Raw genomic sequence first — 23,580 nt, forward strand, 5'->3', positions numbered from 1 at the left:
GAGCCAAACTCAGACAATGTTCGGAAAAGCCGTGTTGTCAAAGGTCGCGGTTGCGGAAAGGTTGACTTCCTTTGTCGGACAAGCTCGGGTAGGTAATCATTTTCGGCATCTTATAAATCGACATTGTCACACGGCTAAAAAAGCTGCCAAAGTACGTCTTTGGGACGTGTTTATTTGCTCAGTTCACTGAAAGCATATTCACCGCTAATAACCGTGCTTCAGAGCTAACAACCATGCTACTGAGCTCCCTGAGAACTCAATCACTGACTGGTTGTTTGTCGAGATGTGAAACTGAATCTGCGCTGCTGAACAAATAATCAAGCAAGATCAGGATGACATATCAAGTGTTTGTGATAGGTATGTATGAGTTATAGCTAACGAATGTTAATGCGAAATAAAGTCTTTGATAAGAGAGTGATTTACGTTGCAGCCACAGGTCTACGTTTGTGCCTTAGTTAACGAATTCTCGATATGAAAACGAGAACTGCATTATAAATTCAGAAAATCTGCACTACAGTCTAGGTTCATCTTAAGAGCTAATGTCTGTCTTTTATCCTGTATCTGGAGGTGTGGCCAGCACGATTTATTGCTCATGTCACTACCATGGTCGACACATCCGTTGTACTCAATGATGCCTGTAGTTTCGGTGCGTACGATTCAGGTATTTTATTACCAACCCAAGTTAGAAGCTGAGCTCCCCCCCCCTCCCCCCTACTCCCGCCCACGTCGTTCCGCGATTTACATGCAAGTATGCTTCACATTTGGTTTCCGATGCTTACACTGTTCTGATCTTGCCAAGACATCTATTCTGACAAATATTTCCCTCTTTCCTATCGCCACTTTTTTTTCACTCCGGAATCTTCTTCCACCTGCAGTCACTTTAATCTACGAAGCTCAGAGCGCCCGGCTGTGACAGATTTTGCGAAAACAGATGAACGTCCGTGTGGTGGATGAGTACACTGGACCAGAAAATCTATAATGTGGCAAGAAGACCCGCGTGTTCCAGGTATTGTGTCTCCACCATAAAGTATATGGTTTAAGTAGATCTTCAGCTAATTAAGGCCATGCTAGTTAGCAGAATAGGGCGCTCCGCGGAACTCACAGACTTCGAACGCGGTCAGAAGCAAAAAAAAAGAAAAAAAAAGATGGCTCTGAGCACTATGGGACTTAACATCTGAGGTCATCAGTCCCCTAGAACTTAGAACTACTTAAACCTAACTAACCTAAGGACATCACACACATCCAAGGATTCGAACCTGCGACCGTAGCGGTCGCGCGGTTCCAGACTGAAGCGCCTAGAACCGCTCGGCCACAGGGGCCGGCTTGCTCATAAGCCACACATCACGCCGGTAAATGCCAAACGACGCCTCGCTTGGTATAAAGAGCGCAAACATTGGACGACTGAGCAGTGGAAAGACGTTGTGTGGAGTGACGAATCACGATACACAACGTGGCGATCCGATGGGATGGTGTGGGTATGGAGAATGCCCGGTGTACATCATCTGCCAGCGTGTGTAGTGCCAACAGTAAAATTCGGAAGCGGTGGTGTTACGGTGTGGTCGTGTTTTTCGTTGAAGGGGAATGCACCCCTTGTTGTTTTGCGTGGCACTATCACAGCACAGGCCTACATTGATGTTTTAAGCACCTTCTTAATTCCCACTGTTGAAGAGCAATTCGAGGCTGGCGATTGCATCTTTCAACACGACCGAGCACCTGTTCATAATGCACGGCCTGTGGCGTAGTGGTTACATGACAATAACATCGATGTGATGGACTGGCCTGCACAGAGTCCTGATCTGAATCCTATAGAACATCTTTGGGGTGTTTTGGAACGCCAGCTTCGTACCAAGCCTCACCGACCGACATCGATACCTCTCCTCAGTGCAGCACTCCGTGAAGAATGGCTACCATTCTCCAAGACACCTTCCAGCACCAAACTGGACGTACGCCTGCGAGAGTGGAAGCTGTCATCAAGGCTAAGGGTGGGCCAACACCACGTTGAATTCCAGCATTACCGATAGAGGGCGCCACAAACTTGTAAGTATTTTCCGCCAGGTGTCCGGATACTTTTGATCACATAGTAATATTTGCTCCGACTTGCAGGAAAGCGTCTTGTCAACAGGTAGAGCACAATGCTTTGCCTCCGCTTTATGGGGCGCACGGTCTGCAAGAAATCTTATTATTATTCTTGCAATGGCTCTGTATCACCCATCAGCAGCGTAAACGATCAAGTGATCTGTGACCTATATTTAATGTCGGCAGTGTCAGACTTATGAACGGTGCTGAGTACATGTGTGACTGGCTCTCAAGTCTTAACTAATTCGTTGATTATGACTCCGATGTGTGTTTTTAAAAGGTCATGAGCTACATAACAGAAGTGTCAATTTGCTAGCGACGAAGATTGTAGTAATTGGTTTACGAAATAGCACGCACCGTTTCATACGCGAATGGCCAAAGCGTTTGATGCTGTAACTGTTTCTCTTTGAAGAGTTAAAACGTCTGCGACAGTACCTGAGATGCCCGTAAATTATCGCAAGCGAAAGGATGGAGGCGATTTTTCTGGTCCCTCACTTTTAATGATAGAAATTGGCTTTTGCATGGTTTTTCGCATTATAAAAAGCACATTTCTTGCTACTACAAGGAAAAACTGATAATACACACTGATTGAAAACGTTCCTTTTCAGAGGGAAGTTTAGTTTTGAAAACCCTGTTTAGTTTACGAAAAGAACTCGTCGCCATTTTTACTCTACGGTTTATTTTGCTGTCCATTATACATTTCACTTCACTGTGATACGTGGCATAGAATGAAGTGCCTGCTTTTGATTATGTTAAGTGTGAGCTACTGAAAGACCATAGCAGATGACTGTGGTTCACAACGAGTAAAGAGTTAGTATATACATTTGGAGTTTTCTGCTCATGGATGGTTAAAATCAAACAAGAGACCAAAAAAGGCTAATATCTATCGGAAATAATTCATCTTGCTAGCCTGCTGTGTTTGTCACTACGCTGAGCCAACGCGGAACTCAGACTTAACGGTCGCGCCACTGAACGTCTTTGAATAACATGCACTCCATTGTGAGAGACGACAGGTGTGATTGTCAGGAACTACTCAGAAAGTCTTCTTGTAAAATCAGCTATGTTTACTCGCAGTAATTTTAGTCTAAGGCGTAGCGAAAGGAAAGGAAAGCTGCACGGTGTAAGTTTATCAATGCAAGATTTTTAAATGCAGTACACAATGTATGACAAATAGCGTCATCTCGGAATGGTAATTACGAATTTTGCGGAGATAAATAGTTGATGCAACGCTGACACGGCACACTAAAACGTATAAAAATTATTTAACCAAATATATTCTTGAAAACCAAATGGGGAAACTTAACGTAACTAAAAAATTACGCGAAATGAAAAACGGCCGTTATCTTTTCCGCATACTAGAACTGCCCGAATTGCGTTGATGTCACATTTTTTCTTTTCTTCTTTCCTTATTTTCCACCAAACATTTGTTTCCTTCGGAAAGGAACAGTAATACCGTTAAGCAAAGTGGCTTATTCGTGCAGAGGTATAATCGAGGTGGTGTAAGGAATCGTGATGAAATAAACTTTCATTTACTGATACATTCATGCGCGTATCGCAGTAAAATCATAGAGTAATGAAAGGGCTTTGAATATCGCCCATTGTATTTGCGACGCGCACAGAAATGTAACGATAAATATTAATCACCTTCTCTTATTCTACTTTGATTATATCCCGCCACGAGTGTATACGATGCTAACCATTAATATTACAATTATTTCGTTTCCAAGAATGATTCCTTGGAGCGATACAAATTTTAATGTCGAACACTCGAAAACGCCTGTGACCCGCTGGGTGCATGTTTCCCTTGTAAGAACGTTTAAATTCTGTATGTATCCCGACTGATTACATACAGTACCTATGGGCTGCAAAGTGAATCTCAGATATGCACTATCGGTGTAGATAAACGCAGCCAGTGGATACGCTTCCGAGAGCAAAATAAATCTTCTCAGGAATCCATCGAACAGAAATCTTATCACATGCTTAGATGTACAGTCGCTGCCGCTCCAGATGCGCCACTGACAATTAAATGGGTCTGCCTAGGGTATTAATTCCTTGGCACCTCCATAAAAACTGTTAGAAATCATTCTGTTCGGTTTCTTGTTGCAGCCAACGTAGCACAACGCATGCTTCTAGAAGCAAAATAGCTACAATGACTTGTACTTCTCACGATGTAATATAACATTTCTCCACGTCAAGAGTGAGAGAGACGGCTGTTTCACTGCTTACGCTGCAGCTAAGCTTGAGCTTATCCATGGCGTTAACTTTCGCTACCACAGGTAAAAAAAGGTAACGAATTATGGCAGAAATCACTACTCAGTGAAACAGATTAAAGTGGCGTTCCCATAGTCAACTGCTGACATTTGCCAATTCCCTGAGTGTCTACAGCACAGAACCGAAGCATCAGCAGGAAGGAAGCGGTTTTGCTGAAACTTCCGGCACACATACGCCGAGGATACAAAGGACACAAAAGCAAGAATAGGAGGCTAATTGGTGAAGTCAGGCTGTGTGGGACAAATGGTTCAAATGGCTCTGAGCACTATGGGACTTAACATCTGAGGTTATCAGTCCCCTAGAACTTAGAACTACTTAAACCTAACTAACATAAGGACATCACACACATCCATGCCCGAGGCAGGATTAGAACCTGCGGTTCCAGACTAAAGCGCCTAGAACCGCTCGGCCACACCGGCCGGCGGAACAAATTCCTTTGCCACACGAACGGAGGCGGATATTGAAATCACTTGCCCACGTACAAATATGCTATCTTACAATATTAAATACTAGTTCTCGTCAAAACAAATTTTTCTTGTTACAGACTAACAGCCGCCGAGGATCGCCCTTCCTGCTATGCCAAAATAGTTGGAAAAATTCGAAACAGTAACAATCCATGAAAAAAATGGCACGATAATTGTGTGTTGCCTGTCGTTTAAATGAATGAAATACCGTACCGTACTAAAAAAAAATCCTTTCATGCAATTTACTGCCCACGGACTTTCTTTCATGTTCGAAGGTTTATAACGAGTCTACTGAATACCTGCGTGGCCGAAACTTCAGTTGAAGATAATCCAATGAGGGACGTTCCAAAAACTGCCATCATCGACTACATCCAAAAAGTGCGCAGTGTGCTACTGGACGATCGATAGTCATCGGTTCTATTACTAATGTAAAATGGCGCTGCCACCAAGGTAACGCATATCAACCGAAAAATTATGTAAAGATTTAGGAAAAAATTTCACTTACAGTGGTTGCCACGTTTACTGAATGCTGGTCTAAAGCTAATGCGGAATAGTTTGTGCCCAAGGTTTCATCAGTTTCGAGAGAATCCAAATGTTTCTATTGTCTAGACTTGTCACCATTTAGGTTAAGCTGGTTCACCATTCTGTGCCAGATACTAATCAGCAACGAAAGCAGTCAGTGGTATTCGCCGTCCCAGCATCAAAAAGTTGGAGTGTATTTCGTCTGCATAAAGTTTGAGGCTAGTGGTTACTAGCACGCGAAGGGGTTCTTCTTATTTGATTAACATGCAAAACGATGACAAATAACTTGCAGTCACTTGGCAAATATTTCGGGGAAAACAATAATTAGTTGTGAAATGGCCTCGTTTGGAAAGGAAAAATATCATCGAATGACGCTTTGGGAGTAGAAAAATTGAACGATAAGGGTTATGAATTAGAACATGCATCCTGCTCGCCAGCTTTGGTACCGGATGGTTTCCAGCTAATCCTACAACTAAATGCATTTTTGACTCAAAATAGTTTTGAGGTCGATGAAGGTATGGTAGCTACAGGTGAGTATTCTGCAGACGTTCTAGAATAATAGTTAAAGTATGTATGTTCTTACTATATAAAGATCAGTGGTTTGGGTTTAATCACCATAGGCGTTTATTGTTCGCAGGTACGCCACTACCCCGGGACCAATCGGAACTCCTTCAAACCGCAAGTAACTTTCTGAATGGATGAAATGTGATTCTTCCAGGGGAACAGAGCAGAAGTGTAGCGGCAGATAACCGCAACCGAAAGTTACTCGATACAGCAGCATGCGAGTTCAGTCGCAAGGTCAGCACCCCGCCACTACAGAAGTTGGGAGTCTAGGGGGGAATGAGACTGCTTAACCAGCCGTCGGTTTGTGACTTCCAGTTCACGGCGCAGAAACTCGCAGGTGCCGATTTCTGTTGTGCTGCTCTGTCAACTGTTTTGGAACCCATCATGCGCACAGTTTCCAGTATGCCAGCGTTTCATCGTCAGTTAAAACGGAAGGTTCTCCACTCCTCTGTTGGTCGTGAACATTTGTTCTTAGTGCCATCTGTTTTGTTTCAACACTGTAACGATTTACTGGGCATTTTCTTGAGGTATTCATTGCCCCCCACCCGTCCCATCTCAGTGCCATGGCGCGACGTAGTTCAACGTGAACGAAGTTACTAAGATTCTTGAGTTGCACAAATCACTGGAAAGCGTGATAGTAATCTAAAAAAATATGTGTGAAGGGGTGGGGGGTTAAAGGTTGCAGGACCAGTTGAGTTTCTGTGAGGGAGAGGGAGAGGCGAAATCAAAGAGCAGCGAATGTTACTACCAGGAAGCAGGAACGTACGAGGTATGTCGAGAAATTAGAAAGTGCCTTTCAAAAAAATTACACGGTATTGTCGATTGTTGATTATATTTTTCTACATAATCACCATCCAGCTCAGTGCATGTAGTGAGCCGTGGCACGAGTTTCTTTATGCTGTCCTCCAAGAACTCTCCCGCCAGCTCCTTCGCCCACTTCAGAACTTCTTTCTGTACCTGCTAGTCGGTTGAAAATTTAATTGACCTCATGTGTGCCTTTAGGGAGTTGAAAAGATAATCTGAAGGCGCCAAGTCAGGAGAAAGAGGGGAGCGGTAGGGTGGTTCGAGTCCAAGAGCGCGTTGGTGACTAAGGCTGTGTGAGGATGGGCGCTGTCCTACAACCAGCACACTCATCTCGTCAGCATTTCCCTCGTTTTGTTCAGAATGCTCTTTTCGAGCTTTTTTTTAAGTTTTCACAATATCGTTGTGCATTGGTCTTCTGCTGAGACATAAATTTGACCAAAATGGTCCATTATCGGTGCCACAATATCGAGGCCATGATTTTTTTTTTTTTGCCCGTAATTATCGTTTTTAATTTTTTGGCAGATGGGTATTTGTGTGAAGTCACTGTGACGACTGTCTTTTTGTCTCAGGCGTGCAATGAGTCACTTTTCATTTCCAGTCGCAACAGAGCACACAAAATCCTCATCTTCCAGTTCACGGCGCAGAAACTCTCAGGTGCCGATTTCTGTTGTGTTGCTCTGTCAACTGTTTTGGAACCCATCATGCGCACAGTTTCCGGTATCCCAGCGTTTCATCGTCAGTTAAAACGGAAGGTTCTCCACTCCTCTGTTGGTCGTGAACATTTGTTCTGACTCCACTTCCTACACCACTTAAACACACTCGTTCTATTCATACACCTTCGCCGTAAACCGTTTCGATTTTCGATAAAATTTCGGTAGGTGTTATTCCTTTCGCGAGTAGGAAGTGGATCACAGGAAGCTGCTTGCACTTCGCGAGATTTTTTACCATTTTTCATTTAATTGAGGCAAACGTCAGTTTACGAACTGCCGTGTTCCTTCAATGCACGCTCTGGTCAGGGGTTTCACCTCTACCACTGTGTTGCCAACTCCCAAGAAACAAAAAAAGCCACAGCCCGTTATAGCCACAATACACTAAATTTTTAAAGATAACTCGAGTAAGATGAGACTGTTTCGATAATCATTTATCTGACAAGCCTAAAATAATGGCAAAAAACCAACCGTATTTTTAGGCATAATGCGAAGACTACAAAATATGGTTCATAGGTGACGGAACAGACTAGGTTTAAAAAAGGAAAAAGTTTGGTATTTTGCACGAAAATGCGGTTGTAAAAATTAGATAAGGCTCCTTCCGACCAACACAGAAATACAACCAGTGTAAGCATCAGTACCAGTTAACACGCAAATCACGTTTCTGACAGCTTATGCCTGAGGTATACAAAGTTCAGCAGCGTATGTGTGCTCTCCTGGTATAGATTGAAATCTTCTGCCACAGTACCGTTGAACGCCTTTGGAAGAGCCAAAGCAAAATAAAGTAGCCCATTGACAAAGCGCAGATGGACTGCGCCGTTCTTTGTTGCTCTAGCGGTGTGCTACGGTAATATTGCTTTAATGGGTATCAAGACTGCAGACGTACCTGCCAACAAACAAAGTATAACTAAGTAACTTTATTTCTTCGATGTGATAAATAAAACGACGACAGTTATATTTCGGCGGGAATAAGCCACCAGGTAATGGCTTGATCAAATAAGTAATTAATTAAATAATTCATAACGCATTGTTGTTGTTGCGGTCTTCAGTCCTGAGACTGGTTTGATGCAGCTCTCCATGCTACTCTATCCTGTGCAAGCTTCTTCATCTCCCAGTACCTACTGCAACCTACATCCTTCTGAATCTGCTTGGTGTACTCATCTCTTCGTCTCCCTCTACGATTTTTACCCTCCACGCTGCCCTCCAATACTAAATTGGTGATCCCTTGATGCCTCAGAACATGTCCTACCAACCGATCCCTTCTTCTAGTCAAGTTGTGCCACAAACTTCTCTTCTCCCCAATTCTGTTCAACACTTCCTCATTAGTTATGTGATCTACCCATCTAATCTTCAGCATTCTTCTGTAGCACCACATTTCGAAAGCTTCTATTCTCTTCTTGTCTAAACTATTTATCGTCCATGTTTCACTTCCATACATGGCTACACTCCATACAAATACTTTCAGAAACGACTTCCTGACACTTAAATCTATACTCGATGTTAACAAATTTCTCTTCTTCAGAAACGCTTTCCTTGCCATTGCCAGTCTAAATATTATATCCTCCCTACTTCGACCGCATGTAATGTCCATAATTGTAAACGCCTTAACAACGAAGATACAATGAAATTAACTTAAGAGAAAGTCTGACGAAGAACTTCCAGGGACTTCGAATTGCCGCGCGGAGTGGCTGCGTGGTTTATGCGCCATGATCACGAATCGCGCGGCCCCTCCCGCTAGAGGTTCGAGTCCTGCCTCGGGGATGGGTGTATGTGTTGTTCTTAGCGTAAGTTAGTTTAAGTTAGATTAAATAGCGTGTAAGCCTAGGGACCGATGACCTCAGCAGTTTGGTCCCTTAGGAATTCACGCACATTTCAACATCTGAATTTCGAATATTAAAAAACATAGGTGAATCTAGCGAAACAGTATTCATGGCAAGTTATAAACAAGCTGTTAATACTTCAACAATACATTTCACACAGCAGTGATAGAACAGATTAGGCATATTCCCACAGCTATAACGCAAACGCAATGGAGAAGGGGAAGCCGTACAACAATAGTACGTACAGATCGTCATGCACAGTGCAATCGCATATAGCGCATGATGCACAGCCAATGAACAGTGCAGTGGCACGTGAACCTAAATTCAAGTAAATGTAAAGTAATGCGCATAAAAATGGTAACACGATACAACTATTTGTAAACATTAAACCTTCTCAAAATCGAATGATGAGTCGCAGTGCAAAACTGAATCTCTCACCTATGTTTGAGAAAATCACACAAAATATTATGTAGTTACCTGGCACGCAAACTGCACTTCTAAAGAAAAAAAATTCATAATAATGAAACTTCAGTAGCGTTTTACCTGCCCGTATAAATGCCAGGCCACCCGGAAAAAAAACAAATCACAATCGTTTGAAAGTTTTCAGGAAATTTAGACACATGTCACACTATAAACTTAATATAAATTTATGCATGTGAATTCCTAAGGGACCAAACTGCTGAGGTCATCGGTCTGTAGACTTAAACCAACTTATGCTAAGGACAACACACACACCCATGTCCGAGGGAGGAGTCGAACCTCCGGCGGGAAGGTCGCGCGATTCGCGACACTGCGCCGTAAACCGCGCGGCTACACAAATTTTTATTTATGCTTTAGTTAGAAACATACAGATACACTGAATGACAATCAAACCAGAATATATAATAATTAGACTACGAAAATGCAGCATTCATATGTTGTCTTTTTTTCCAGTGCGAAGAAAAGCTTTGATACAGCTCTCCATGGGAGTGTATCCATTGCAAGTATCTTTATCTCCGCATGTCTAGTGCAACCTACAACCACTTGAACCACCTTACGGTATTCAATACTTCCCTCCACTACTAAATTGACGTGTCCCTGATGCATTATGTACATATCAATCGAGCCCTTCAAATACTCTAATAAAGTTTCGCTATAAATACATTTTTACCCAAGTCTGTTCAACATTTCTTCACTAATTCGATCTAGCCATCCAATCTTCAGCATTTTGTTACTGCACCATATGTCAAAAGCTTCTCTTCTTGTACGTACTGCTTATCGTCCATGTATCACTTTCCTAGAACGCTAAACTTCAAATACCAGCAGAAAAACGTCCTAAAATTTTACTTCAGATGTTAACAAAGTCAACTTTTCCAGAAACGCTTTTATTGCTGTTGCCAGTCTACGTTTTTGCCCTCTATACTTTAGCCGTCACCGGTTATTTTGCTGCCAGATACTAAAACTCTTCAACTGCTTTCAGCGTCTCATTTCCTAACCTTGTTCCCACAGTATGGCCTCTTAATTCGAATACATTCCAAATAACCTTGTTTTAGATTTGTTGATGATCTTTTCACGAACAATCCACTTCCTTCAACTGCTCTTGCACGTTCTTTTGTCTCTCTCGGAATTAAAACGTCACCGCCAAACCTCTGTTTCGATTTCTTCTTCCTGAATTTTAATTTCATTTCCAAATTTATCCTCTGTTTCCTCCACTGATTGCTCAGTGAAGACTGAACAACAACGTGGTAGGCTACAATCCTGTCTCACTCCCTTCTCAACAAGTGCCTGCCTTCATGTTCTTCAGCTCTTATAATTATAGTCTGGTTTATATACAAGTTGTAAATAATCTTTGGCTCCCTGTATTTTATCCTTGTACCTTCAGATATCACCAGAACTTCGCAACCTCCAATGCACTTGGGGTTGGCATGAACATCCTTTACGCACGATGTTGGACACAGTAGGCACTGAAACATATGGCTTGCAATTTGATCTGGTGCGCGTTATCAGTACATGTCATCAACATTAATGCCTAATTTCTTCAGTCTGTCCTTTGAAAAATTGGAAGTTTGTGGTAAGTACCTGCGGTACAAAACTGCTGAGGTCATCGGTCCCTAGGCTTACACACTACGTAATCTAACTTAAACTAACTTACGCTAAGGACAACACACTCGAGCCGCACGAACTGTGGCAAGGCGCCTCAGACCGCGTAGCTACCCCGCGCGGCTCTGTCCTTGGATTTTTCCTTTTTGTGAACTTCAATAAGAACCAGTTTTCACTGTTCCAGGGGGTAGCTGCTGCGGCTCCTGACATCCATCTATAAAGTGCAGGGGCTTTCTCCTTCCTACGACGCACCCCTAGCTCTTCAGACGACTGTAGGAAGTTCTTCCTGGACCTTGTTCGTTTTCGTCCCTTTAAGCCTCTCCTTATTAGCAGGAACTTCCCTGTGTACAGAGGGTAGCGTTATTCCAGCCAGGTAATAAACTTTTTCTGTTGTAGTAGAACTAAGGCAACCTGTAATCAGCCTACACGTTTCATTGAGTGCTATAGCTATCTATTTGGTAAACGATGGTCCGTACCAAACAGGAGAGCTGTTTTCCGCACAGAAATACAGTGCTATTGCAGATGCATGAGTGAGTTGCAGGAGCTGAGAGTCTCACTTGCTGCCTTGCCAATTTACAAAAATCAAATTGTTTCGTTTGGAGATCTTCTAGTTGTTCTTACAGCGTTTCGTGAATGTAAGAGTGTTATTAGTACAATAATCACTTTTCTTGAACTGTGGCGTTGGTGTTACGTCTGATATGTAATGCTCCGACGAGCTTTGTGACGTATTGTGAGGCCAGCTCATGTTGGCCAAAGACCGATAGTGTTACGCGTGTGTGTTTGTACACAAAATTCTGTGAAGCGGTAGCGCGTCGCCTGCCCACGGAACCCCACCGCACCGCTTGCGTCTCTCGTGTTCCGGTCAAATACCCCGCGAGGGGAACCGGTTTCGGTTACGACAGCATGCCGGAGTACTGTCATTTTGCAGTAGCGTGGCCTCCCAACCTGCTACAACAGCGGAACTATCGTGCGTGGGATGTTGAAGAATTGTCTCGTACACTGGAGAATAGGGTTTGTGCAGCTTAGATAACGTTGCTGCGAAATCAGTAACTATTTAAATAAACAGAATGGTACTGTACAGGAATACATGGGGCGATACTGATTCTGCGACTTCTCAGAAGATAGAACGAAAAAAGGAAGCCTGCCTCCGATGTACTGAATCCGTAAGACACAGTAATTAGGAAACAAAAGACAATCAAAGTTGTGGCAGAAAAAATGAAAAGAAATGGATAACTGAATGTAGTCGAATTCAATAAGGTAATGCTGAAGGAATTAAATTATGAAATGAGACAGTAACCGTAATCGATCAGTTTTGCTATTTGGGCAGCAAAATTACTGGCGATGGCAGAAGTAGAAACGTTATGAAATGCAGAGTGGCAAGAAAAGCGCGACGAAAAAGAGAAATATGCTAACGTGGAAAATAAATATGTATAAGAAATCATTTTCTGGAGGTAATTGCCCGGAGTTTAGCTTTCTACGGGAGTGAAATGTTGACGATAAACAGTTCAGACAAGAAGAGAATACAAGCTTTTGAAATGTGTCACTAACGAAAAACGTACGATTAGATGGGCAGTTGGTGTAACTAGTGAACATATACTGAACTGGATTGATGAAAAAACATGGCACAATCTGGCTAAAGGAAGTGATCGGTCGATACGACGCATTCTAAGGCGACAAACAGAGACGCAAAGGCTCGGATGAAACGTGCAGGTTCAAATGTAGCTTGCAGCAGTTATGCAGAGATGAAGATGCTTTTACAAGATACACTAGTGTGTGGTGCTACATGAAACCAGTCTTTGGACTGACGAATAAGAGGACACATTTCTGAACAAGTGTGTATACTGTATTTTTTTTTCACTATGGGGCTTAACTACTGAGGTCATCAGTCCCCTAGAACTTAGAACTACTTAAATCTAACCAACCTAAGCACATCACACACATCCATGCCCGAGGCAGGATTCGAACCTGCGACCGTAGCGGTCGCGCGGTTCCAGACTGTAGTATACTGTATTCTGAGGATGATTCAAACGGGGGAAGGGGCGGTCGATATTCAGTTTAATCCTTGTCTTATTGTACAAGTGCTCCGTCCTTAGTGGCATAGGTTTCGACGTGGCGTTTCATTTCGTATTCGTAATGAGAACAAACGCGTACAGTTACAACTCTGCTTTAAGTAACATCCCTTTAAGCCTGCATCTCCCGTGACAATGGAAGCAGTGCAGCTGTGGCGTCTAGCAGACAGCTTTATCGCAGGCTGCGTTTCCGACAGGTGCGCCAGTGCGCTCGCGCCTTCGCCCCCCCCCCCCCCTCCCCCCACCCAACAGCTGATGCACTTTGCCCCGCGCTATCAGGTGGACGTCGTCTGCGCAGGCACATCTGCGCACCGTTGTGTTGCAATTGGCCATGCGGAGCCCAGGCCTCTGTCCATGGAAGACACGTCATGGCTTCTCCAATTATCTTTTAGCCTGCTGTTAGAAGTAGCTACGTAAAACAAACAAGAAGGGACAAACGGCCTGCAGCACAATTAAAAAATGACTATTTTATTATATTGCAACCAGTTTCGGTGAATCAATACACCTTCTTGAGGCCTTCACCGACGATGAAGATGGTGTATTGAGTCACTGAAACTGGAAGTTTGGAATTTAACCTTGGGCACGATTGATGATCAATAATTGTACATCACTCGTCTTGTTGACCAAACCCTGGTGTGAAAATTTCGTCCGCCACTTGGCCATTACAAGTCTGGCACCTGCAGTTGTTACACTTTCGGATCTAGAATGGTGACCCAGTGAGGTATGTGGATGTTGACACATAAACCGAACAAGTAGAGTAATTTTTCCACTTGTTCTTCGCATAAATGTTTCTTTTGTTGCGATGTCCATTTATTATCCAATCGAGGCATATTAAGTCAGCCGCGCGGGGTTTTCGCGAGGTTTAAGGCGTCTTGTCACGGTCCTTGCGGCTGCCCTAGTCGGAGGTTCGGTCCTCCTTCGGGCATGTGTGTGTGTGTGTGTGTGTGTGTGTGTGTGTGTGTATCGTCCTTAGCGTAAGTTAAAGTTAGATTAAGTAGCGTGTAAGCTTAGGGACCGATGACGTCAGTAGTTTGGTCCCATAAGACCTTACCACAAATTTCCAAAATTTTTCTCAAGTCCAAACTATTTGTGTGTTTTGTCAACAGAGGACGAGTATTAGCTTCTGCTATTTTATCTACATAAAAAAAGTAATGTGGTTTAACGTCCCATCGTCAACGCGGTCATTAGAGACGGTGCACAAGTTCGGACGCCGAAAGAAATCTGCCATGTCCTCGGGAAAGGAATCATCCCGACATTTGCCCTAACAGATTTATTTTAAGGAAACCATGAAAAACCTATACAGCCAGATGGGGTTGGAATTGCTGTTCTCCGGTACAGAAGTCCAGTGTCGTACTTCGGGTCCATCTAGCTCGGTTTCACCAACACAACACACCGTTCGAGATTAACACGAGCTTACTATTCAAACGGGCGGTCCACTTCTGCGTGTGATTCGCTGCATCGTCAGCACCGAATCACTGCGTAGGCCGCCGATAATCATAATAATACCCTTACTTACCAAATGTCCTCTTCCTCTGTGGCAGTATTTGGACATTAAGATATTTCGGACCAGTCTACTTTTATGGACACGAATCACAGTGCTAACGACACCGAATGCTCTAAATTGTATGTGCTGTAACATTTATTGTTCCACATGAAGAATCGAGCATTAAATAATACACACATCGCACTTAATGAAATTAACTTTCAAACACTCGTCCTTTACCGATAAGCAACAGGTATTAGAGCCCTTGGCTTCTTATGCCTTTTAATAGTATGGGACAAATAACAGTACTAATCTGATTCAAACATATTTAAGAATCTACATGAAGCGTTCTGACGCATATTCTAGCGATGAGATACTGTAGAAGCGTCAACTTACAGGGAAGGTCGAAAATTCCAAAGCAATCCCAAAACGATTAAGGTAAACCTCACCCCTTTGATCTCGATGGTGCTACAGTAGAAATAAACATTGCTCATCAGGTGGCAACGTTACTAAACCGTTACCAACTCAGTTGCGATATTGTTCAGATTTACTGCTAATTTCAATAGAAGTGGAATTCTTCATATGTATGTAGCTGGTTGAGCAACACAGTAAACTCCATCTGGTTAACCAGTTTACCTCGTACACATGAAGTTCCACTGAAGAAAGGGGAATAGTCAAGATCGCATTAAAAAAAAAAAAAAAAAAAACTTGTTTTACGTTCTACTCCAGTATGATCGTATAACAATTTTTTTAAAGATTAATTGATGACAGTCTTAACTGTGGAAACCAGTCATCAGGAATATATAGTATTGAATGCGATTTTGGCTATTAATCGAAGTAAATACCTTCCCGTCTGTAATTATGATAAGTTTCAATGTAGATGTTCCTGTCTGAAATTAGCAGTACCAACAGTCACGGCGAAAATGACGTAATTTTAATGCCACACAGCAAATGTACATTAGTTTCGAAACATTTTGCGTCGCCTCCCATTTATTCTTCTTTCAATACAGGACAGCTAAGTACCATGTTTAAACCACTAAGGTAGCCTTACACTTTCTCCAGTACTCTATCTGCCATCCACTTTCTTTCCTATCTTTACAGAATTATTTTGTGTTGGAAATCGTCCCCCCTCCCCCCCCCCCCTCTTAATTTTGTTCCTATATTCTGTTCTGTCTTCAATTCCTTGCTTATTTACGACAATTTCTTCTTGGTTTCAAGACTTTCCTAAGCCAATTGGGTTTCCCTTTTAATTTTTCAGTGTGCTGTGCAGTTATTTCAGTCTGTCTGCTAGGACTCATTCTTTGGCTGAGCCCAAATAACATTAGCCTTTTCCTAATTTCGTTTATTACTTCTTTTCTACAAGACTGTATAGTTGTCACTTCTTGATTTCAATGTTTGTACTGTTGTTTTATTTCGTAATATCTTTCTCGGACTCTTATCATTTCCCTGATTTTTTTCATTTTCTTTTATTTGTTCTAATGCATATGGCCGAATTACTGTCCAGTAATGATGCATTTTTTGCGTTTCCAGAGAATGATTTTTTACAATAAACATTTAAGTTAAATGCTACATTTATACTTAATCTACGCAGAGTCCATCCCCTCGTAATAGGTTTCCAGTAGAACAACGCCTTGCACAACGCGGATTCATCGTTTGCATAATTAAAAACTAACTTTTCAAATGATACAAACCCAATTTGTGAAATATTGAGAACAATTATTTCATTTCTACGGTTCCGTACCTCAATCGCTGAAAATGATACAAACCCAATTTGTGACATATCGAGAACAATTAGAACTCCTTTTCTCAAGAATAGGTAGATATAGGTATATTAAGTTCAAATTCGTCACGTACTAACATCTAGGGTCCCTTAGCGGAAGAAAAAAAGTTAAGCTTCTTCGAAGTGAATACTATCAAAAGAAACTACCAATTGTCACGTATTTTAACACAAGAAAACTCACTCTTCAAAACCTATAGGGTACTTTCCATAAACATAGAATAATAAAATTTGGAAGAAGCGAGGTTTCAAAGTACAAGCGAAGGAAAAACATCAGAAAATTGATTTGTAATTATATAACATGAAAAAATATTGTTTTCTCATTTCTTATGTGACTGTCCGTCTGTTATGTATCGATATCAGGCAAAAATCGTAGATTTTCGTTTTCCAGTATTGATGAACTACCTTCATACGAAGGTCGTTCTATAAGTAATGCCACACATTTTTTTTTTCAAAATTAATATACATAGGCAAACGTCCTTGTTGGTGCTTCACATTTGATATTTGATCTGTGCGCCGGTGAAGTTTCGAACCGTTCTGGCAGATGGCAGAGCCGTAGTACAGCGTCAAAATGGCGTCTACATACGACTCACGTTACAAGCAACGTGCTGTTATTGAATTCTTCTGTGTAGAAAAAGAAACCGCGGTGAACATCCGCATGCGTTTGTGTGCAGTATACGGCGATGCTGCAGTTCGTTGGAGTACAGTTGGGCGATGGGTAAAAAAAGTTACAGCCTCAGGAAATGCACGAACAGAGCTTCACAATCAGCCACTGCTCCAAACATACTGAATCGTGCAGATGGCATTATTCGTGCCGTCCGGCGCATCACAACTCGACAATTGGCTCTACAGTTGTCGGTTAGCATTGGAAGTGCGTCTGCAATGATCGAGACTCTCGGATATCCAAAGAGTTGCTCACGGTGGGTTCCACGAAAGCTCACAGTGGACCACAAGATTCAATCTCTTTGGGTCGTTTAAATATTCTCTGCGGGGAACACACTTTGGCAGGGAATAAATGCTCTTCCACAACGTTGGCGTATGGTCATAGAACTTGATGGAGACTACGTAGAAAAATTGGAGATGGACAAGACATATTGATGTTTTCTTTGGGTGTATGGAATGTTTCCTGAAAGTTTGACCGTACCTTTTTGTAACACCCTGTATTTTCACCAAATTCTGACTCTTAACAATAAATAATGTCGGAGAAAAGAAACGTGGGCATTATTTATTGAACGACCCACGAACATTATCATGTTTTTACGGAACCCTCAGAGCGCGAATCTTACTTGCACTTTGCCAGTTTTTAATGTAGACGTGGATAGACCACTGCTAAAGCTGTTCGTCGACGAATGGAGGGAAACAACGGAGGCGGCGGCGTTTCGCGGCGGAACGTACCGTAACCTTGGCTTGCGCTCCGTGAAACCCAAGCGCCTGCCTTGCCGGCAGTTCCGTTTGGGCCATGTCACGCCACTTCCACGTAGGTGGCTGACGGCGGTGGTTGTCACGAGCGCGCAGCTGCGGTGACGAGGCGCACGTGCACGTCTTCCTCTGGCGTGTCCTCGCGTTGTGGCCCTGCGGGGAACTCCCGCACAGTGGCCACTGAGTGCACTGGGACGGTTCAGCTGTTGCACTGCGATCTGCATCCGTACATGGGTGCAAGCCTACAGCTCACTTTCAGAAGAGTATCTCGTGTTTCTCGGGTTACCTTTCGGACGCTGAATACTGCGAGTGTGGCTGAACGAGTGGACAACTAATATGGAAACCTCGACCAGTTGCTTTACAATGCCATTAGCCATCTTCACAGCCTCTGCAGGCTCACATGTTCTGTCTTTATTGACACTTCGTACAAGATGTTTCAAAATTATTCATATTATTTCTCAAGACTGTATCTTCTACACGAATGCAGATGGGAACTTAGGGTAAATTTTAACTTAGGCATCGAAACTAAGTTTAGCTTGGCGTCAGTTGTGACTTGCTGTTTCGTATGTGGCCTCCCTGTGCAGTCCTCTCGCTCTTTGATTACTCAGTGTGCGTACAGTCGAGATAGCGACAATACAACAGGTGTATTGCGTTTTCTGTTTCAATAGGCATCTTGCATGTATGAACACTGATATGGATTTCTCCTTCTACCACTGACCTCCAAAGTCGCCTAACATCACAGTATGTCATGTGATTTATTTTTGTGGGTGTTCATGAGTGACTCCACATACACTGGTGGACAGAAGTAATCACACATCAGGATATATCATACGTACGTTTAAAGTTTAGACTACTTATAACATTTGCGAATACAAGCGACCAAATTGAAACCATCTATTCTCCATGTATTTCCTTTTAACTGCACTTAAACATAAACAATCATTAATGCTGTCCAGAAAAGAAAATTAAAGTCTTAACTGTACTGTGATAATGGACGGTCGCCGGCCGATGTGGCCGAGCGGTTCTAGGCGCTTCAGTCTGGAACCGCGCTGCTGCTACGGTCGCAGGTTCGAATCCTGCCTCAGGCATGGATGTGTGTGTGTCCTTAGGTTAGTTAGGTTTAAGTAGTTCTAAGTCTAGGGGACTGATGACCTCATATGGTAAGTCCCATAGTGTTTAGAGCCATCTGAACCAATGGACGGTCATAAGCATTCAGTCACTTATGTTGCACTGTTTGATTTAGCTGCATACATCTAATAGCGTGTATTCATTCCCTTGCTTCTAATAACAGCCTTCAGCCTGTCCTGCATTGATTGTACTAGCTTTCTTGTTACTGGTGCGTCACTCCTCCCCCATTCTCGAATAATCATTTCCTTCAGTTGTGTTTTACTGGAAATATGATGTTTTCTGATTCTTCTTTCTAACTCGTCCCACAAATGTTCAATAGGATTCCTGTCTGGGGACTGAGGTGGTGTTTGTAGGGTGTGGGGGTTATTATACAGAATCCACAAACGTTGTCCTGTTGGAAGTGGCAGTCAGTATTCAAACCTAGTTTTTCAGCACTGACTTTCAAATTTCCCTTTAAAATATCCAGATACGCATACTGATCCACAGTCCCATCAATAAATACCAGTTTCCCCACACCTGACACAGCCATGCACCCCCAGACCGTGATACCGCCACCACCATATTTTACAGTACAGGTCATATTAGAAGGTTCCAATTCGGTATTTCGTCTTCTCCACACTAAAATACATCCATCGTGTTGGGAAAGGTTGAACTTGCTCTCGTCAGAGAAAATAACTCTGTTCCAGAACTCTGAGTCCTTGGTCACATATTGATTTGCAAACTGCAACCTTTTCTTCCTATTTGCCTTGCTTGGAACTCGAGCTTTCTAGCCGGCTGGATGAAACATCCTCCAGGCTGTCTTTGGGTGACCTTGTTTCCCATGAAGCTCGTATATTTGTGCAGCAATCTCTGATGAACTTATTTAAGTGTTTTCTTAATAATCCTTACAATGAGCCTCTGTTCTCTTTCTGAAACATAATGTGGTCTTCCAACACGATGCGCATTTATTATTTTTTTTAAGGCTGTTAACAACACTGCACACTGTATAACGGCTACTCTTAACGATCGTTGCTATTTCGTCATATGATTTACCCTCTTCATACAACGTTACTATTAGCTTCACCTCTTCTGAAGTTGTTTCCTTCTCTTTTCTACCCATGTTGTTGTCACTGGCGTATCTGCGTGTTCGGCACACTGACCTTGCTGCTGTCTTCAGTCAGCGACATTCAGCTTGGAACTGTAGCAATGTGTTTGCATTGTACCGCCAGTGTGTGAATACTTATGTGTGCGTCAACTATAACACCTATCAGCGTTTCGATCTCTGGCTTTTAACCATTGCTTTGGATTTAAATACACTACTGGCCATTAAAATTGCTATACCAAGAAGAAATGCAGATGATAAACGGGTATTCATTGGACAAATAATCCAGAACAACCACCTCTGGCCGTAATAACGGCGTTGATACGCCTGGGCATTGAGTCAAACAGAGCTTGGATGGCGTGTACAGATACAGCTGCACATGCAGCTTCAACACGATACCACAGTTCATCAAGAGTAGTGACTGGCGTAATGTGACGAGCCAGTTGCCCGGCCACCATTGACCAGACGTTTTCAATTGGTGAGAGATCTGGAGAATGTGCTGGCCAGGGCAGCAGTCGAACATTTTCTGTATCCAGAAAGGACCGTACAGGACCTGCAACACGCGGTCGTGCATTATCCTGTTGAAATGTAGGGTTTCGCAGGGATCGAATGAAGGGTAAAGCCATGGGTCGTAACACATCTGCCGAACAAGAGGTGACCGAGACGTGTAACCAATGGCACTCCATACCATCACGCCGAGTGATACGCCAGTATGGCGATGACGAATATACGCTTACAATGTGCATTCTACGCGATGTCGCCAAACACGGATGCGACCATCATGATGCTGTAAACAGAACCTGGATTCATCCGAAAAAACGACGTTTTGCCATTCGTCACACAGGTTCGTCGTTGAGTACACCATCGCAGGCGCTCCTGTCTGTAATGCAGTGTCAAGGGTAACCGCAGCCATGGTCTCCGAGCTGATAGTCCATGCTGCTGCAAACGTCGTCGAACTGTTCGTGCAGATGGTTGTTGTCTTGCAAACGTCCCCATCTGTTGACTCAGGGATCGAGACGTGGCTGCACGATCCGTTACAGCCATGCGGATAAGATGCCTGTCATCTCGACTGCTAGTGATAGGAGGCCGTTGGGGATTCCAGCACGGCGTCCCGTATTACCCTCCTGAACTCACCGATTCCATATTCTGCTAACAGTCATTGGATCTCGACCAACGCGAGCAGCAATGTCGCGATACGATAAACCGCAATCGCCATAGGCTACAATCCGACCTTTATCAAAGTCGGAAATGTGATGGTACGCATTACTCCTCCTTACACGAGGCATCACAACGTTTCAGCAGCAACGCCGGTCAACTGCTGTTTGTGTATGAGAAATCGGTTGGTAACTTTCCTCATGTCAGCACGTTGTAGGTGTCGCCACCGGCGCCAACCTTGTGTGAATGCTCTGAAAAGCTAATCATTACCATATCACAGCATCTTCTTCCTGTCGGTTAAATTTCGCGTCTGTAGCACGTCATCTTCGTGGTGTAGCAATTTTAATGGCCAGTAGTGTACATAAATGACGTACCAGACAGGCTGTAAACACGTAGTTGACGACATATGGCAGTTTGGGTCTGGCCTCGAGTCGTGCTCATTAGCCTAATGGTAAGGCGACCGCTCGCGGTATGCGAGAAATCCATGTTCGAGTCCCGGACCGACACAAATTATCATTGTCGTCATTGCATTATACAGCTGAATGTTGTCTACTTTCGCAACTGCGAATACATTTAAGGCTTTTGTGGAGCTCACGTAGGACTTTTAGTGAAGATAAATCAAAACTTTCACCCTAACCGTAAGAACTACACGTAAGTTGTATGTGCGTCCGTGTAGAACTGCATGTTCTTCTGAAAATAACACTTTGTAAACCTATGTGTAAGTTAAAATTTAATCCAAATTTCTATCTTGTCATGCAGAAAACATCTTCTCAAATAAGATGATTTTTTTTTAACACTGTATATTGTAGCACGCGCTGCCCGTCGCAGCATCGTAGCCACACCATATGACCCCCTGAGTTGAGCATGAAACTATACAAATATCAATTTATATACCAGAGTGGAAAACAAAGCATGTTTTATGGTTCATGCATTTAAGACCTGTGTTTTCCACGATGGTATGAAGTGGGTATTTGTAAAATTCATACATCTCCTGAGCAAAAATTGTGGAGAAAATTTGAAGGAAGCACGAACTTTAATAGTTCGTTGTAGAAAAATTTTAAAAAATTGAAAAATTTAAATTCATCGACAATTTGATGTGACAGAAGTAGCATACATCCTGTCTTTTTTTTTTATGGAAAACAAGCGATGTATTTCCATGTCTTCAATTTTTTCTTTGCAATTTCTTACAGAAGAAAAGTCTGCTAAAAGAGGAAGTGAGATCATGATAAGCTTTTCTATTTTTTGACCTGGCCAACCTGACTCTGCTTTATATTTAATCAGAAAATTTTCCTAAAAGCGGGGCTAGCTATATGAAATAGATACAGTAAGGCAGGTATTTTCAGTCAATTATTAGTAATGAATTACAGTAAGCTACATTGCAACCGCGACAGCAACTAAGTAGTCTGTGTTCTTAATTGCTCAGTCCTCTTTCTACGATAATCTTATGTCAAAATAAACGAAGAGTTCTTCATTAAACAAAATACCACCTCTGTCCCCTCACCGATAAAACAAACAGTCACGCGCGGCACGCTCATAGCGACCGCATGGTGCAACTCGTTCGCACTTCAGTGTCTCAACACAGGCAAGAGCAAGCACGGCGGAGCGCGTCGGATTGGCAAAGGCTGATACGCACCTTCTACTCCACTCGTTCGCTCTGGGCCTTGCCCATAACCGTTCAAGTGTCCTCAATTGGAGAGAGATTCGGCGATTTTCTGGCCAAAGTAGGTTTTGACAAGAAGGAAGACAACAAGTAGAACCTCTCATCGTGTGCGGAAAGGCGTTAAGTTTGCTGAAATGTAAGCCCAGGGCGTAGAATATAGTCAACGTACCGCTGTGCGATATGGTTGTCGCGGATGACAACCAAAGGAGTTCTGCTATGAAAATAAATGGCACCCCAGACCTTGGCTCCTGGTTGTCGGGTCGTACGGCGGGCGAGTAGTGAGGATGGTATCCATCACTATTAGGGGCGATTCCAGACACGTCATCGCTGGTCATCGTGGTTCAGATTGAAGCGGGGCTAAACGCTGACGACAATTCAACACCAGTCAAAAAATGGTTCAAATGGCTCTGAGCACTATGAGACTTAACATCGGAGGTCATCAGTCCCCCAGAACTTAGAACTACTTAAACCTAACTAACCTAAGGACATCGCACACATCCA

At 43.0% G+C, this 23,580-nt stretch overlaps 1 protein-coding gene across 3 annotated transcripts in view; it reads right to left on the reverse strand.

Moving 5' to 3' along the window:
* The window catches only part of LOC124776757 (long-chain-fatty-acid--CoA ligase 4), a 263,835-nt gene that overhangs the window by 106,997 nt on the left and 133,258 nt on the right, over window positions 1-23,580 (reverse strand). The window lies entirely within an intron of this gene.

The sequence above is a fragment of the Schistocerca piceifrons genome, chromosome 2 (genome assembly GCF_021461385.2).
Source record: "Schistocerca piceifrons isolate TAMUIC-IGC-003096 chromosome 2, iqSchPice1.1, whole genome shotgun sequence".
Lineage (NCBI taxonomy): Eukaryota > Metazoa > Arthropoda > Insecta > Orthoptera > Acrididae > Schistocerca > Schistocerca piceifrons.